Source organism: Python bivittatus, unplaced genomic scaffold (genome assembly GCF_059951505.1).
Source record: "Python bivittatus isolate LINGU-HERP-01145 unplaced genomic scaffold, Pbiv_v1 ctg000020_np1212, whole genome shotgun sequence".
In the NCBI taxonomy this organism is placed as follows: domain Eukaryota; kingdom Metazoa; phylum Chordata; class Lepidosauria; order Squamata; family Pythonidae; genus Python; species Python bivittatus.
Genome location: NW_028277030.1, coordinates 83253567 through 83268821, shown reverse-complemented (window position 1 = coordinate 83268821; position 15255 = coordinate 83253567). Strand labels below are relative to the sequence as shown.

General features: G+C 42.9%; 1 long non-coding RNA gene across 3 annotated transcripts in view; it reads right to left on the bottom strand.

Annotated features, from left to right (window-relative positions):
• LOC148217115 (uncharacterized) overlaps nucleotides 1-10898 on the bottom strand; it is a 34323-nt gene extending 23425 nt beyond the window's left edge. For 2 of the 3 annotated variants that reach the window (XR_015796575.1, XR_015796574.1), the window contains exon 1: nucleotides 8132-10898. This is a non-coding gene — a long non-coding RNA (uncharacterized LOC148217115). The remainder of the gene's footprint in view (nucleotides 1-8131) is intronic. The other variant, XR_015796576.1, reaches the window with a different exon arrangement.
• Nucleotides 10899-15255: the final 4357 nt, after the last annotated feature.

Genomic DNA, 15255 nt, shown 5'->3' with positions numbered 1-15255 from the left:
TGACTATCTTATCTCTCTAGCTGTCATCAGAGCTATATTTTCTTCTAACAAAAAGATGATTATGTTAATCTCTCTTCCCTGTTCTCACCCCAACAATTAGTTCTAACACATTCAGGAGTGGGATCATTATTCCTTGCTTATCTTGCATTCCTAGATATTTCTGACAGGTTTATTTTTGCTGCAAATGTATTACAATCTCTCTCAAAACATAAAAGTGATGGGCACTTTAAAAACACATCTTAATGGGAGGATTTTGGGGGAAACAATGGTGGACTGAAGACTTGCAGAGCTAACGGCTGTGGCAGAAGGAGGAGCCAGTGAATGGATTAGATCCTCGGAACTCCTCTCTTGATTAAGAAGAGGACTAGGATCACCCACAAGTTTGCTTCATACAGAGGCTCCCCATGAAGAGATCGTAGGATAGCGATCTCTGGCATGTGTGAGAGTTCTGGGAACCGGGGGAAAATCATCCTGCCTAAGACGCAGTTCTATGCCTACAAAAGGAAGCTGGGTTTACCCACTTCCTCTCTTAATTACCTTAGGAAATTGCTTGTTATTAATCTTTTGGATGTTAAGAACCTTCTAAAGGGCAAGTTTCATTATGCCAGGAAAGCTTCCTTCTATCCTGGATGAAAGAGTTGCATGTAAGTTTAAGGACTAAAAAGAAAGATTTTAATTTTGGGGAAACAGCAAAAGAGGGATTAGAATGTTGATTCTGGAAGATAAGAGGCCAGATGGACTTGAAAGAATATTTCCTGTGGGTTATTTAAAATTTTATAAAAGTATATATGAAGATTTTGAAATTAACTGTAAGAAATCCTCCAGTGGGAAAGTTTTGTTGATTGGAAAATAAACATATGATAAGAGGGAATGTTGATGGTTGACTAGAGGGAACCAGAGAGAACTAAGGATTACAATTAAAGGATAAGAGACCTATTAATACAAGGGAGCAATATTATCTGACTATAGAAGAAATTAAATCTGCCTGGGAACAATGTACTCAGAAATTACTTTCAAGATTGTCTGCCATTATTTTATTTATTTATTTATTTTATCTTATGTATATAGCTGCCCATCTCACACAAGGTGACTCTGGGCGGCGTACAACAATTAAAAAAAAAAACATAAGAACAACTACATATAAAAAACTGTAAAAACACACAAAACAGGAGGGGATAAAATTAATAAGGGACCCATCGTAAAATCTCCCCAGGAGCCCCAGGCCTGATCACATAACCAGGTCTTGAGGGACTTACAGAATGTTAAGAGGGATGGAGCTAATCTCACTTCCAGGGGGAGAAGACTCCACAAGGTGGGCACCACAGCAGAGAAGGCCTGCCTCTTGGGACCCACCAAATGTAATTCTCTAGCAGACGGGATTTCCAGCATGCCTTCTCTGCCAGATCTGATGGGATAAGCAGATGTAATCGGGGAGAGGTGGTCCCTCAGGTAACCCAGCCCCATGACATGAAAGTCTTTAAAGGTCAAAACCAGCACCTTGAATTGGACCTGGAAGCAAACTGGCAACCAGTGCAGCTCACGAAGAAGAGGTGTAATGTGTACCACCCTAGGGACACACGTAACTGCCCACACCACTGCATTTTGCACCACCAGAAGCTTCCAGATACTCTTCAAGGGCAGCCCCATGTAGAGCGCATTACAGAAATCCAAAGAGGAGATGACCAGGGCATGAGTGACAGTGATTAGGTCCCTCTGATCTAGGAATGGGCCCAACTGGTACACAACATGAAGCTGTGCAAAGGCCCTCCTAGCCACAACTGCCACCTGCTCTTTGAGCAGGAGTCATAAGTCCAAGAGGACCCCCAGATTGTGCACAGGGTCTGTCTGGGGCAGTGCAACCCCATTCAGTACCAAAGATAGCATAATTCTAACACCAGAAGGCCACAGAACCCATAGCCACTCCATCTTGCCAGGGTTCAGTTGAAGCCTGTTGTTCCCCATCCAGACCCTCACAGCCTCCAGGCACCAGGATAAGACATTCACAGCGTCGCTTAATTCGCCAGGGGCAGAGATGTATGCTGATGATACCTCACCCCATGGCGATGGATGAGCTCACCCAGCGGCCTCATGTAGATGTTAAATGGAGGGAGAGGACCGAACCCTGCAGTACCCCACATAATAGGGGCCAAGGGCGGGATCTCCTCCCCAACCACCACCAACTGGAATCGGCCGCAGAGGAAGGAGGTGAACCAGCACAACACAGTGCTGCCCACCCCCAATCCTCTGAGCCGATCCAGAAGGATATCATGGTCAATGGTATCGAAAGCCGCTGAGGGGTCAAGTAGGGCAAGGATGGATGCACAACCCCCATCCCACCCTCTCCAGAGATCATCCAAAAGTACAACCAATGCTGTTTCCATCCCATACCCAGGCCTGAATCCTGACTAAAAGGGATCCAGATAATCTGCTTCATTCAAGGTCCTCTGAAGCTGTTGCACAACCACCTTCACAATCACCTTCCCCAAAAAAGGAAGGTTAGATATGGATGAAAATTGTCCAGTATTATGGGGTCTAGTGATGGCCTCTTGAGGAGGGGGCAAACAAAGGCTTCCTTAAGAGGTGAAGAAACCCCCTCACTCAAAGATGCATTAACCATTGCTAGAACCCACTCACATGACAGCCCCCAGGCTGCTTTCACAAGCCAGGAGGGGCATGGATCTAAAGAGCAGGTGGCTGAGCTCACAGCTCCAAGGATCCTATCCACTTCCTCGGGTCTAACAGGTTCAAACTGTTCCCAGATAACAGGGTAAGACTCCTCCCTAGGCACCTCCACTGGATCTTCAGTAAAGCCAGCATCCAGCTAAGAACGAATCCGAGCGATTTTATCTGACAGATGCTGAGAAAATTTCTCCACATGTCCCTGCAGAAGGTTTTCCGAGCCATCCTTACCCAGGAGGGCTCGTGTCACCCGAAACAGGGCCGAGGGGCCGCTATCTGCGGACGCAATAAGAGCGGAGGAGTAATGATGCTTCACCGCCCTTATCGCCACTAAGTAGGCATGAATAGCTGCTCTAACCCGTGTTCAGTTGAGTTCTTCCCTTGTTGAGCACCAGCAATGCTCTAGACATCGCTTTTCTCGCTTCCTCTCCCTTAGCTCTTCCATAACCCATGGAGAGTGCCAGGATCCCCAAGAGGAGAGAGGTCACATGGGCGTGATCCAATCCAAAATTTCAGCCACCTCTTTATTCCAAGCAGCTACCAAGGCTTCAGATGGACCATGCAGCAGACCAACAAGAACAACCCCCAGCTCCCTCTGGAACCCATCCAGGTCCATTAGTCGCCGGGGGCGGACAAATCTAATGGGTTCAGCCTCCATGCAGTGGATAGTGGCTCTAGGGAATCTCATTGTAATCAGGGTATGATCTGACCATGACAAGGGGACACCAAAAGCTCCCCCAATTTCAGATCACATAGCCACTGCTCTGACAGGAACACCAGATCTGGTGTATGACCACTGTTCCGTGTCAGGATCTGGATGATTTGGGATAGACCCAGGGCCATCATGGTGGCCATGAACTCCTGAGCCCCTCAGACCCCATCCCTAGAAAAGGGAAATTGAAGTCCCCCAAGACCATAAGCCTGGGGAACTCCATTGCCAACCCAAAAATGGCATCAAGGAGCTCAGGCAGGGAAGTTGCTGTGCAGCAGGGAGGCTGGTACAACAGCAGCAATCCCAACTGATCCCTAGAGCCCAACTTGATGAACAGGGTCTCACATCCAGTGACCTCTGGTGCAGTGCCCCTGAAAGCTGTAAGAGATTCCTGGATGATGATTGCCACACCTCCACCCCAGACTCTCAGCTGGTGCCACACTCGAAACCCAGCTGGGCATAACTCCGCGAGGGCTACCCCCCCCCCCCCACAAATCCAGCCATGTCTCAGTGATACATGCCAAGTCAGCTCTCTCATCCGTGATAAAATCACTGGTGAGGAAGGCCTTATTACAGACTGATCTGGCATTTAGAAGCAGCAGCCGGAGACCAGAAGAGCCTCTGAAGGTCTGCTGACAGGGTACAGGGGCCGAGACTGAGGAGCTGGAACACAAAACCGGAAACAAACAACAGTCCCGCAGTCCCAGGAATGGCCTGCTCCCCGTCTCCCACCATATCTCCCCATGCCCATCTCTACCATAATATTTTGGCCTACCCCCAACAGCAGCCCCATCCCTATATCGATGCCCCTCAATTCTGAAAACTGGGGAGCATCTGCTCTCCTTACCAGCCATACCTGGGAGGGGAACTGGGCACCCCAAGGCTCTTTAGCTTACCTCTCAGAGCCATCAGAGCCCAGCAACCCTCCCGCCCACTTCATTCCCACAGCTTCACACACAAACATACACAGGGATCCCTCCCTTGCTGCTCCCACCAGCAGGCAGTGGACACCCTACCCATTCACCCTTCATCAATATCCTCCTCCAACTCTCACCCAGAGAGAAGATCAACACATTCAAACCCACTCACACTCACACACACCCCACTCAGCATCCAGGAGCTCCTACCCCGCTTCTCCCACCAGCTGGCAGAGGCTCCAACTATTCACCCTCCCACCAAGCCCACCTCTGGCTCTCACCCAGAGAAAGGCAAAAAGGGGGAATAACATTCAGTATTGGATGGGAAGCCCACAGTCCAACTCCCAGGCACTTCACCATTAAATGAGAGTAGTGGTGTTTTCCTTCTTCTTCTTCTGGAGGCTACCAGAGGGAAGCAGAAAGGCCTCCGCAGGGGAGGGGAGTCTACAGCTGTCTGCCACTCCACTGCAACCCCCCACCAAACCTAGCCCCCGCCCACACCGCCAGAGCCCCAGCATCCAGATGACGAGCCAACGATAGCCAGATGGTGAAAGGCTACAGCACCCCAGAGCTCCAAGACACAGTTGGAGCAGCAACCCAGTCCACTCCCCAAAGAAACAGCTTAGGCAGTTCTCCAAAGCAGTGTGAAGAAGTCCCTCCAGCAGCAGCAGACTCCTCCAGCCAAGCCAGTCCAAGAATGCTGCTCCCAAATTCAAAAAAACCACCGAGGTTGCAAATGTGGCAAACACTGCAAGCATAGCAACTCCAGCAGCAGCCACAGCAGCAGCAGCAGCTGGGCCAGTCCCAAAAAACACCATCACCAAATTCAAAAGAGCCACCAAGTTTGCAGATGCAGCAAACACAACCCGGGTGGTAGGCATGGCAAGCGCTGCAAAACGCTGAGCGCTGCCGTTGCGCACATTCCTCCAGCTGAAGAAGTCCACACAGACCCGAGCAGTCCAGCTTCCATTCAGATGACTGCCAGTCCAGGGCATCCTCCACACAACAAACACGTACACAACAGACACATACAAAAAGCCTAAAATTAAAAGGACAGCGGCTCTGCAGCTCTTATCTGTGCCCCCCCCCCCCCGCCATCTTAACCGGAAGTTCCCAAACCATGATCATTATAAAAATGGATCTAACAGAGGCTACAGAAGAGGAACAGATTTTACTGGACAAAACAGAGACTGAGGCCAACTTGAATGTTGATTTGAAAATGGATTTTTTAAAAAAATGCCAGACTACAAGAGTGATATGGAAAAAGATGATGTGGATTTGAAAATGGATTTAAAAATGACAGATTATAAGAGAGATATGGAAAAAGATGGCACAATGGATTTACAAATGAAACTGGCTGTTTTAATAACTAAAGGAGACATACAAATAATAAATCAGAAGAGTGACTTGGATAGCCTTATCTTGGATTTACAAAAGGGACGTGTTAAACTATTGAAGCTATTCCTGAGAGGAGACAAAGAGAAAATTATAAGAAATCAACTTGTGGGATATTATTTGATGGGATTAAAGAACAATCTTTTTAAAAGTAAATGGAAGGACTACAACGTGAATGTATTTGATCAAGGTTAAAATATATAAGTTGTGGTTTCTAATAGTTATTAATGGGATTTCTTCTTGACCAGGACTGAATGGCGAGGCTTTGAAGATTTGTTTATAAATGGGGAGAGATTTCTTTTGCTTTATTCCTCAGAGAAAGTGATAAGTTGGAATACAAAATGGATTTGATTAAAGTTAAAATATATATGTTATTATTTCTGATGGCTCTTAATGGACTTTTGCTGAATAGGACTGAATGATGAGTTTTTATAATTTGTTTATTGATAAGAGATGAGATATGGGAAGAATAGGGTTTTTTTTAATTGAAACACTAGAGAAAGTGTTAAGTTACTGGAGTTGTTTATACTTATCTAGAGAGAAAGGGGAGTCATTTTTATATTTCTTTTTTTTCTTTTTTCTCTTTGCACTTTTCTTTCTCTTTTCTTCATGTTTTATATTTTTCTTAGTTTGTATTAGTATTTTATCTTTGTACTTGTAAACTTTAATAAAATTGTTACAAAAAACCCCAAATCTTAATGGTATATAGTTCAACTTAACAGTTTCAGCAAAGTTAGGATGGCAGAGTTACATTTATCAACCAGACCAATGCCTACATAATCATGGTATTTCAGTATCAAAAGAGACTGGAAAAATAAAACAAAGCAGGTTTGGCTGTAGAAAGGAAAAAGAAAGAAGCAGGGTTTTTGAGAGGGAGAGATAAGATGGAATCAATATTTTTGTTAGTATTTTCCTTCATCTGCAAGTAGCAAATGAAGAAGAGACAGTGTAGAAAAGGAAAGCAACATAGCCCCACAGCCAAATAATAAATAATAATATATTAGGGCTGTATTAATCATAGCCACAACATGTTCTGTTAGTTTTTCGCTGCCTCTCGCCTCTCTCATACACACATGCGCAACTGAATGCTCATCAACTTACCTGAAGAACAAAAGCAATCTGTCAGATTGACTGGTGTGCTAAGTACTAATATTGTCATTACATGATATATTTATAGTTGGCCTGCTTTGCGAAGTATCCGTGAGCCTATATTTTCAAGGTGATTGTAGTAATAGAATGAATATTCCTAGAATGTGAGTCTTGGCTTATTTATATACATCGTATGAATTCTGGACAAGCAAGTCAACATAATCTTTTGACAGGTTGGGTGTGGTACATATAAAACAACCCTTACTGACAACAGCTCAAGTGTATTCCCAAATGCCATAGAAATGCACACAGGCCCACAGAGAGCTCTGTCCCCCAACCTCTTAGCATTATTCACCACCCCTGTCAACTGCCCCACTCTGCCTAATAGTACAGCAGGCACTGTGAGCTGAGGTGCTTTCAGATAGACAACTCCCTATGCTATAAACTATGATTTTCATCTTCTTCTCCTCAATTTTTTAAAGGAAATGTTAAGTGTTAAAAATAGAGGGTAGTATTGTCTGGTGTTCCTATTAAATTCTGTGAAGGCTGATGGCTTTATAAGAGCCTTGGTATCCTCTTGACCTGTGCAACTGTGTAGTGTGTGTCTTACTTACCATGTACTGTGCACCAAGACACTTGATTATCACAGAAAAACATGCCAGAACTTGTTTTCTACAAATAACCAAGAAATAGGCTGTGATGGGGAGAACAGACTTTGCCAAGCTATTGATTTCCCTTGAACCTCACGTGGAATGAAACTCAGTGAGTAAAAGTAGAGGGGAGTCTAGGAAGGAGTGAGAGGTGAAAGCTAGAGGGATTAAAAAAAAAAAAAAACAGGATCCCAGGAGAGATTGAAAATCCTGTTTAACATTCATCTTGGAGAGAACAGCTTTCCTAATACACAAAGGAAAAAAGAGATTGATCTCTTTTTCCCCCCTATGTAAGCATTACTTGGAAAAGATGTAGGAGGAAAATAGTGTGTGTATATTTTGGATGGGGGTTTAAATGATAATGGAAATTCATGGGCTGAACACTCAAAGTATTGTTCATCCTGTAGGTTTTACAATGCTTCCTTTATGATACCTGCTCTCAGAGGCCAATTCAATCAGTGTGGAATCATTAGATCAGAAATAGGTGGACGTAAGGCATTTACACTCTTTAGCAGGTGAAGGCTACTCTCTTGTGCAAATCAATAGAAGGTTTCAGTGGAAAACATAGAAACTAAATGGCCTTGTGCAGTCATGCGTCTGCTTAACCTACATTTCAAGGCAAAATTGAACTTTTTGAAGTCAAGATAACACTTAAACATGATAGCAGACGTTAACTCTCTTGGCTATACCTGATTTTGAGCTAAGTTCAGAAGACTTTCTCCTTGAAGACTTCTGGCTCTTATTTGGAGCTCTTCAAGCATTATCCATTCCTTGTTTGGTGTGCGTACTTGTAAATAGGCCCTCTTGCAAGGAAGATTGAATTGCAAATAAAACTTTGCTCCTTAGATGGATGGGTTCTCCCCTGGTGACTTGGGGAACATTTCAGGCTACAGCAGCTCATCTCAGTCTTCTCTTCTCCCTGGCTAGATGCTCAGGAGGCAGGATTGCCCAGTCACACCATTTCATCCTTCTTTTACATCCTTCTCTTGTTAACTCTTTCACATTCCTGTTTATGCCATCTTTGCAAAAGAATATAAGTTTTAAGTACAAGCAACAGTCAACAGCTTGGCCATAGAATGGCATGAGAATGCTACATTCTAAAATGTAGCCAGGGCCACATCAAGAAAAGAGAATTAAATTCAATCTAATTGAAATACGGTGTAAATCAAATTAAATAATTACAGTTGCTGTGATTAATCTCCATTAAGTATCACACTAAACTGGCACTATGGCCATTTTGAGGAGGTTCTGAGATCTCTCACCCAATTTTTATCTTTTTGACACATTGCAACTTTTTTCTTCAGCCCTGGAACCCTCCAGTAGCATTTGACCACAACTTCTCATGTCTCTGGGGCTGGTAAGAGTTGTGATGCAAAGCACCTGAAGGAAACCAGCCTGGGAAATCCTGACATAAGAAACCAATGTCATTTCAGCTTTAAGATATTGAACCTTAAATGTATTTTCTGCTTTTTCTGCTTAAATATATTTTTCTGTATTCAATATGTTTCTGCTTAAATGTATTTTTCTGCATTTACAGTCTTAACACATTGAAGACATGGTAGGTATAGAGATTAAAACTTGTTTGCTCCCCAAGGAACTCACCTACCTTTGGAGTGACTGATGCCTAATCTAGCCTTCTACACATAAGGACAAGGTTTCAATTCAATACCCACCAAAGGGGAGCCTGAACTCTTTGCCCTCTTTTTTCTTTTCTTTTTTTCCAACAAACTCTTGATGAAGAAGATTGCATTTTGTGACACAGGTTAGAATTCAGTAAAAGCATCCAGGCCTGCCAAAATAATATTAATCAGAAAGCAATGTAGAAGAACCTGTATGACAGCAGCATTCCTCTCTGATTGCGATCAGGCACTTGTCCCATCAGGCAACTCCAAGAGTCTTAGCTCCCAGCAAGCACTTACCTGTGGCTCTGCAGGAGCAGAGTCTTCAATAGAAATCAGCTGCCAGTCACCAGCAATTCTGGAAGGATTGGCTGCCCCTCCCTGGCTCCATACTTTTCTCCTGCCAGCCAGCTCTTCTGAAGCTGACATGCATGGTTGGAATGGTCACCTGTCAGGTGGTAGACACTGCTGTTATCCAAGACAGCAGCTGCCAATTTCAATCCACTTTGAACAGAAGGTCCTTTGGCAGGTGGTGGATCTTTTCCACTTCTATAATAATGTACCATTGTAGTACATTTTCTATTGCACTTCATAAACTCTGTCCCTGGTTTTCATTATAAAGCTGCACCATTTTCCTTGATTCACCAAGATGTTCTAGAATACTCCTTAAAGAAGCATTTCCTCCTTTCTCCATGCTGTTGTGTTGTGTTGCATTCATTGGCCTCCCTGTCCCCTAGGCTAAGGAGGTTGCTTGCTGTGTTTTGAGAGAGTTATTGCCATGCATTGCATGGTTCTGAATCTAACTTGTTCTCTGATGGCACTCATATATTGTCCTGATGTCATCCTTAGTGAACAAGGTGGGGAAGGAGGAAGAAAGAGACATGCTCTTTTACCAAAACATTTCACTGTGATCGTTTACATGTAATTTTCCTAACAAGGAGATACTTGCTGGCTTTTCCATTAGAGCAATCTCCAATTGCTTTGCAGGGCAGGTGTCCAATAAACATCTCCTGTCCAACCCCTTTCCCACAATGTACATTATAATACAATGAGGACTTTCAAGACTCTAGACTGGTCATATGGAGAAAAGCTCTTTAGAAAGTAATCTGTGTGATTGCTCTTCCTTCAAAATGGGGTAACTTAGCCCTGCGGTATTTGAGAGATCTCCTTCTCATTTAGCCAAGTGGCGCTCTGGACTTCTGCCCCAAAGGCCAAGCGGGAATGCCTGACTAATCTCATTTAGTCCTATTTAGCTAAATAGGTTACTATTTAGTAACCTTTATAACAGTAACCTACTATTTAGTGAATGCCTTACTAATCCTATTTAGCTTTCCAGGCTGACGTGATAGATACGGACAGGAATTTTTATTTCAGTATTCTGCCTAGAATCACCCTAATTCCCCAACTGTTCCTTAGTCAAAAAGACTCTCAGGTGGCTTCCATACTTCCAATAAAACAAGACATTCTAAAACCCTATTCTTAAGCTTAAAAGGCATAACATAAGAAGAAAATGGATGAGGAAGGAAATTTCTTATCTATTAGTATACTATTCATTTATAAAATCAGTTTGAGATGGGGGTGGGTGGGCAATGAATAAGCTCTGTCAACAAATTGGGGAAATGAAAAGCAAAGAAAACTTGGAGTGGGATCATCCCAGTACCTACTGGCCATTTCAGTTGGTGCATGTGCCCTCCCCTCTGACCCCAGGGCACCATATTACAGGTCATTTTGCTTCAGAAGCCACAGAATCTGGTTCTTTCAAACAGGACTCACCCCCTGAACTCACCAGGTCTCCAAGCCAAGCCCTGACTCAGATTCCTGATCAACCTGAACAGGCTTTGACTAATAATATCAGCATCAGATCCTGTTCAGATTGATCTGGGTATCTAAGCTGGACTCAATAACTTCAAGGTGCAACCCTCACTGTGACTGTTAGTTCTTATTTGGGCTTCTTTTGATCATATGTTTAGTGCTTTTCTGGAATAGCTCTAAATCTGTATTCAACACCTGTTGATCAGGGATTAAGTGATATTGTGACTTAGAATGAAACCTGTGTTCTGCTCCTTCTAATGTGAGTTTAGTAATCTTCTGGATTAGCATAAAACCTGTCTTCATCTCCTTCTGAAACAACCTTAGACCCAAGCCCCAAAGAAGTCAAGGATCAGCTAATAGTGAGGCTTTCTTTGAATGCACCCATGCGTAACAGAGAGAGTTTTGAAAGATGACTAAACCCACTTCTCTCCAGCCCCAGCCCATGTTAAGGAGACTAACTGGTGGATGTTTTCCTACCAGCTGGTCATTGGTAGGAAGGAAGGGAAACAAAGCCTGGGGGTCCATTAATTCCTGCCCTTAACATGCCTTTCACTCTGTAAATAAGGATAGCACTGTCAGCCAGCATCATGCCTGTCACAGGATAGGGATCATCAGGGGGGCAGCAAATGTTATGCTTTATAGTTTTCTGCCAGCTCAAACACTGATAGATAGCACTTTAACGCAGCCATGAGGAAGTTTCTCTGTGATCTGGTCCTCAGAAATAAAAAGCCATTATTAGTGTGCAAAGCATCAAAAGAAATTTAAGATGCTAAATAATAAACAGCAAAATATATTCAAGAGACACAATGATGTACAGTGGGATTTTGTTTTTCTCTTATGTGTTTTGTTAAATATGTATTCAATCAATGAGTAGTACTGTATGACAAATCCTCAAGCTCTTTGGTGGAAAGGCAGATGATATAGACAGACAGATCCTTCCAAACCAAATAGAACTATTGGTTATGATCCCCCAAAATTCTATAAAGCATATACTGCTTTCGAAATGTATTTTTGAAATGTTCTGTCTCAATTAGGAAATGCACTGACTTGTCAAAAATATTGGGCTAAGAACCACTCCAAATACTGTAAAACTATGGGGGTCATTTGGATTGTTCCATTTTTTTAAAAAAAGTAGTTTATAGGTTAATTAAACGCCAAGCATTGAGACATTGCCCACCAACAATTAGAAGTGTTATAGATATGTACTTATTACATGACTGTTAAACTCGGTGTTTAGCAGCTAACTTTCTTATTAGAAAGAGATTAAAAGCCTATTTGAGAGGCATCATTTTTAAATGTCACCATTCCAGTCTTACTAGACTTCCTGCTGCGCTTAATGCCAATAGATTATTTTTAAAGTAATAACAAATAAGCTGTCAGCTAGAGCACCCATTGTCAGGCTTGTAACAAAATCCACGTTCTGATCATTCCAAAGTTTTTCTGCTCTCCATCCGCTCCTCTTCATTAAGAGGCTTATTTTGTCTCCTGCACATGGAGAAAAAACGTAAGGGCTGCTTATACCAGTTTAAAAAAAAAAGGAAACTGTGACTACACAGTATATGAATTTGCCAATCCAGACATTATACAACTCTTAGTAGAGAGCTGAGTCCTGGCTTCTTGATGAGTTTAAGCCAATCCCAGTTACATACTCTATGCCTCCCCACCCTTCTTGTTTGAAAAGAGAAATATCTGTGCATTTCTTGAAGAGTGTTTTTTTCTTTTTTCTTCTAGATTTGGAAAGGAGCCAGGGACAGGATGTTAAAAAAAAGACTACATCAGTGAGAACATGCTTCATTTTGTAGGATCACATCATACGTACACAATATGATTTGGAAAACACTTAAAACGAAACCCAGAGGTGTGTTTTCTGCCAAACACGGATCCAACTAAAGACTACCAAGTCTACCTATGTCTATAGATGTCCCCAACTGGATGGTGAGTCTCTGCAACAGCTTAGAACAGCTTCTGGAAACACTATATAATGCCATGAAGTATGTTCAGGTGACTTGGATATTCTTGAGAATATCAAAGTTTAAGTTTCCAGCATGGAACCCCTTCTTCATGAAAAGAGTCTAAAAATGCTGCTTCCATCATATCTGGAACAGCCCACGGATGGGAACCCATGAGGTTAAGAAGGACGGTGAAAGATTGTAAAAGTTGATGCTGTGAACCTTTTGAAAGTCATATATGAGATATCCAGCAGAAAACCTACCTATCTCTCATCGACTGTGAAGGCTGTAAATGTGCCAGGTTTAGCATATGCCTCACTGAAGTTTTGACTCTGACATTTGCTTCTGGACATTTTAAAGAGCAAGCAGGCTAAATTTTACGCTCCCCTGATGGAAAAGCTATATGTTTAGGCATTATCATAATCCCGTGCTTTTCCTAGTGGGAAAGGCTAGGCCCCTGATGAGGTTTTGTTGCTCCTTTGCAGTGAGGTCACAGGAGAATTTAGATGTCTCCTGACAGAGAGCACCTGATGCAGACAATCAAAAGGCATAATGCCACTCTGTATTTTCCTCCTTAGCAGAAGAAATGGCAGGTTATAAATAAGGAATCATGTCAAGTGGATTCCGCACATTCTGTAAATGAGGAAGGTCAACTATACACTATAAATCCTGCTTGGAAGCACCCTTATTAGTCTTTTCAAATATCTTAATTGTTTACCAATGTACAAATTGAGCACATCTGGAGAAACAGCCTACAAAACATCTACTGCTCCCACAGCAGATTTCCAAGGAGACCGGCAGCATATTCAGTGGCTCACAGAACCCTCTGACTCACTTCCTTCTGATGATGTCAGCGTTCGTTGGCAAGGTGGGGTAGGGAGAAGAAAGAGACATGCTCTTTTACAAAAACATTTCACTGTGATCGTTTACATGTAATTTTCCTAACAAGGAGATACTTGCTGGCTTTTCCATTAGAGCAATTTCCAATTGCTTTGCAGGGCTGGTGTCCAATAAACACCTCCTGTCCAACCCCTTTCCCACAATGTACATTATAATACAATGAGGACTTTCAAGACTCTAGACTGGTCATATGGAGAAAAGCTCTTTAGAAAGTAATCTGTGTGATTGCTCTTCCTTCAAAATGGGGTAACTTAGCCCTGCAATATTTGAAAGATCTCCTTCTCATTTAGCCAAGTGGCGCTCTGAACTTCTGCCCCAAAGGCCAAGCATGAATGCCTGACTAATCTTATAATGGCAGGAAATAAAGTGAGGATGGTAATGGTAACATAAACATCCTCCTTGGGATGAATTCTTTTCCGCATGCTTGGGCTCAAAGCATTATCATGTAGGAGAGCAAAATTTCTCAGCTAAAGCAAATTAACTATGGTACACATTTATTAATCGATTTATATTATTAAATCGGAGGCAAGGAGATGCTCTCCCCATGCAGTGTGCCTGTGCTTGACTAATTCCATCCTACAAGTAATTTTACCTGCTGTGCTAGTCTCTTATTGCCACAATGAGGCAAACCATGGACTGTCTGAAGAGTGTGATTTGATCTCTGAGGAGCTGGTAACCAAGTACTTATTCCTCAAATTTAAAAGCAAGCATGGAGTTGGAGCAATGCAAAGCTTTCTTTCAAATATGCCTCTTTGATTTACCATTTGGGCACTCTGGATAATCCCAGCGATAGGCCAAGCTGAAATTAGACCAACGCCTCTAGGAGAAATGCTCATGAAGGGTTACAAACATTTGCTGGGAGGTGCGAGGCAGGGATGTGATTGAAGGGCCAGCAGTAAGGAAATAAGGGAACAATAATTCCAGAAAAGGAAACAGGGCCAGCTCTTGGGCTTGTTTATTGTTTCAGAGTTGATGTGTTGTCTCTCATGTACTATCTCCTTTCCCCCAGTCTCCACCCCATTAATTATATAAGGGAAGTTCTGCTTCCTGCATGGACCTCCTGGGTATTCTCCTATTGTTCACAGAGTTGATACCAAAAACTTTGGATTGTAAAAGAGGCCGTTCATTTAAGCATCTGTAAGGAATATGAAAGAGATTTCACTATTCACAGCACTATGAATAGAACAGCAAATGGCATTACAAGCACAAGGAGACTTCTACCCATTTGTTGTTGTCTCCTTGAGTCAACCTCAACTCCCGGTGATGACATGGATATGTTCTCTTGGCAATAGCATGGGAAAGGTTCACTCTTGCCTTCTTCAGGATGGCGTTTTGACTTCCCAGTTTAGCCTACAGCCCCGGTATTTTCTGATGGTGTCTGTCCAAGTACTAACAAGCTCCAACTCTGCTCAATTTCCAAGCCCGGATGAGGTCAGTCAAGTACTGCCAAATGCTTCGAATTATAGTTATTATTGTTGGTCCCACAGTCAGCCAGATGTTTAGACTGGATTTGGCATTTTTATCCATCTATTG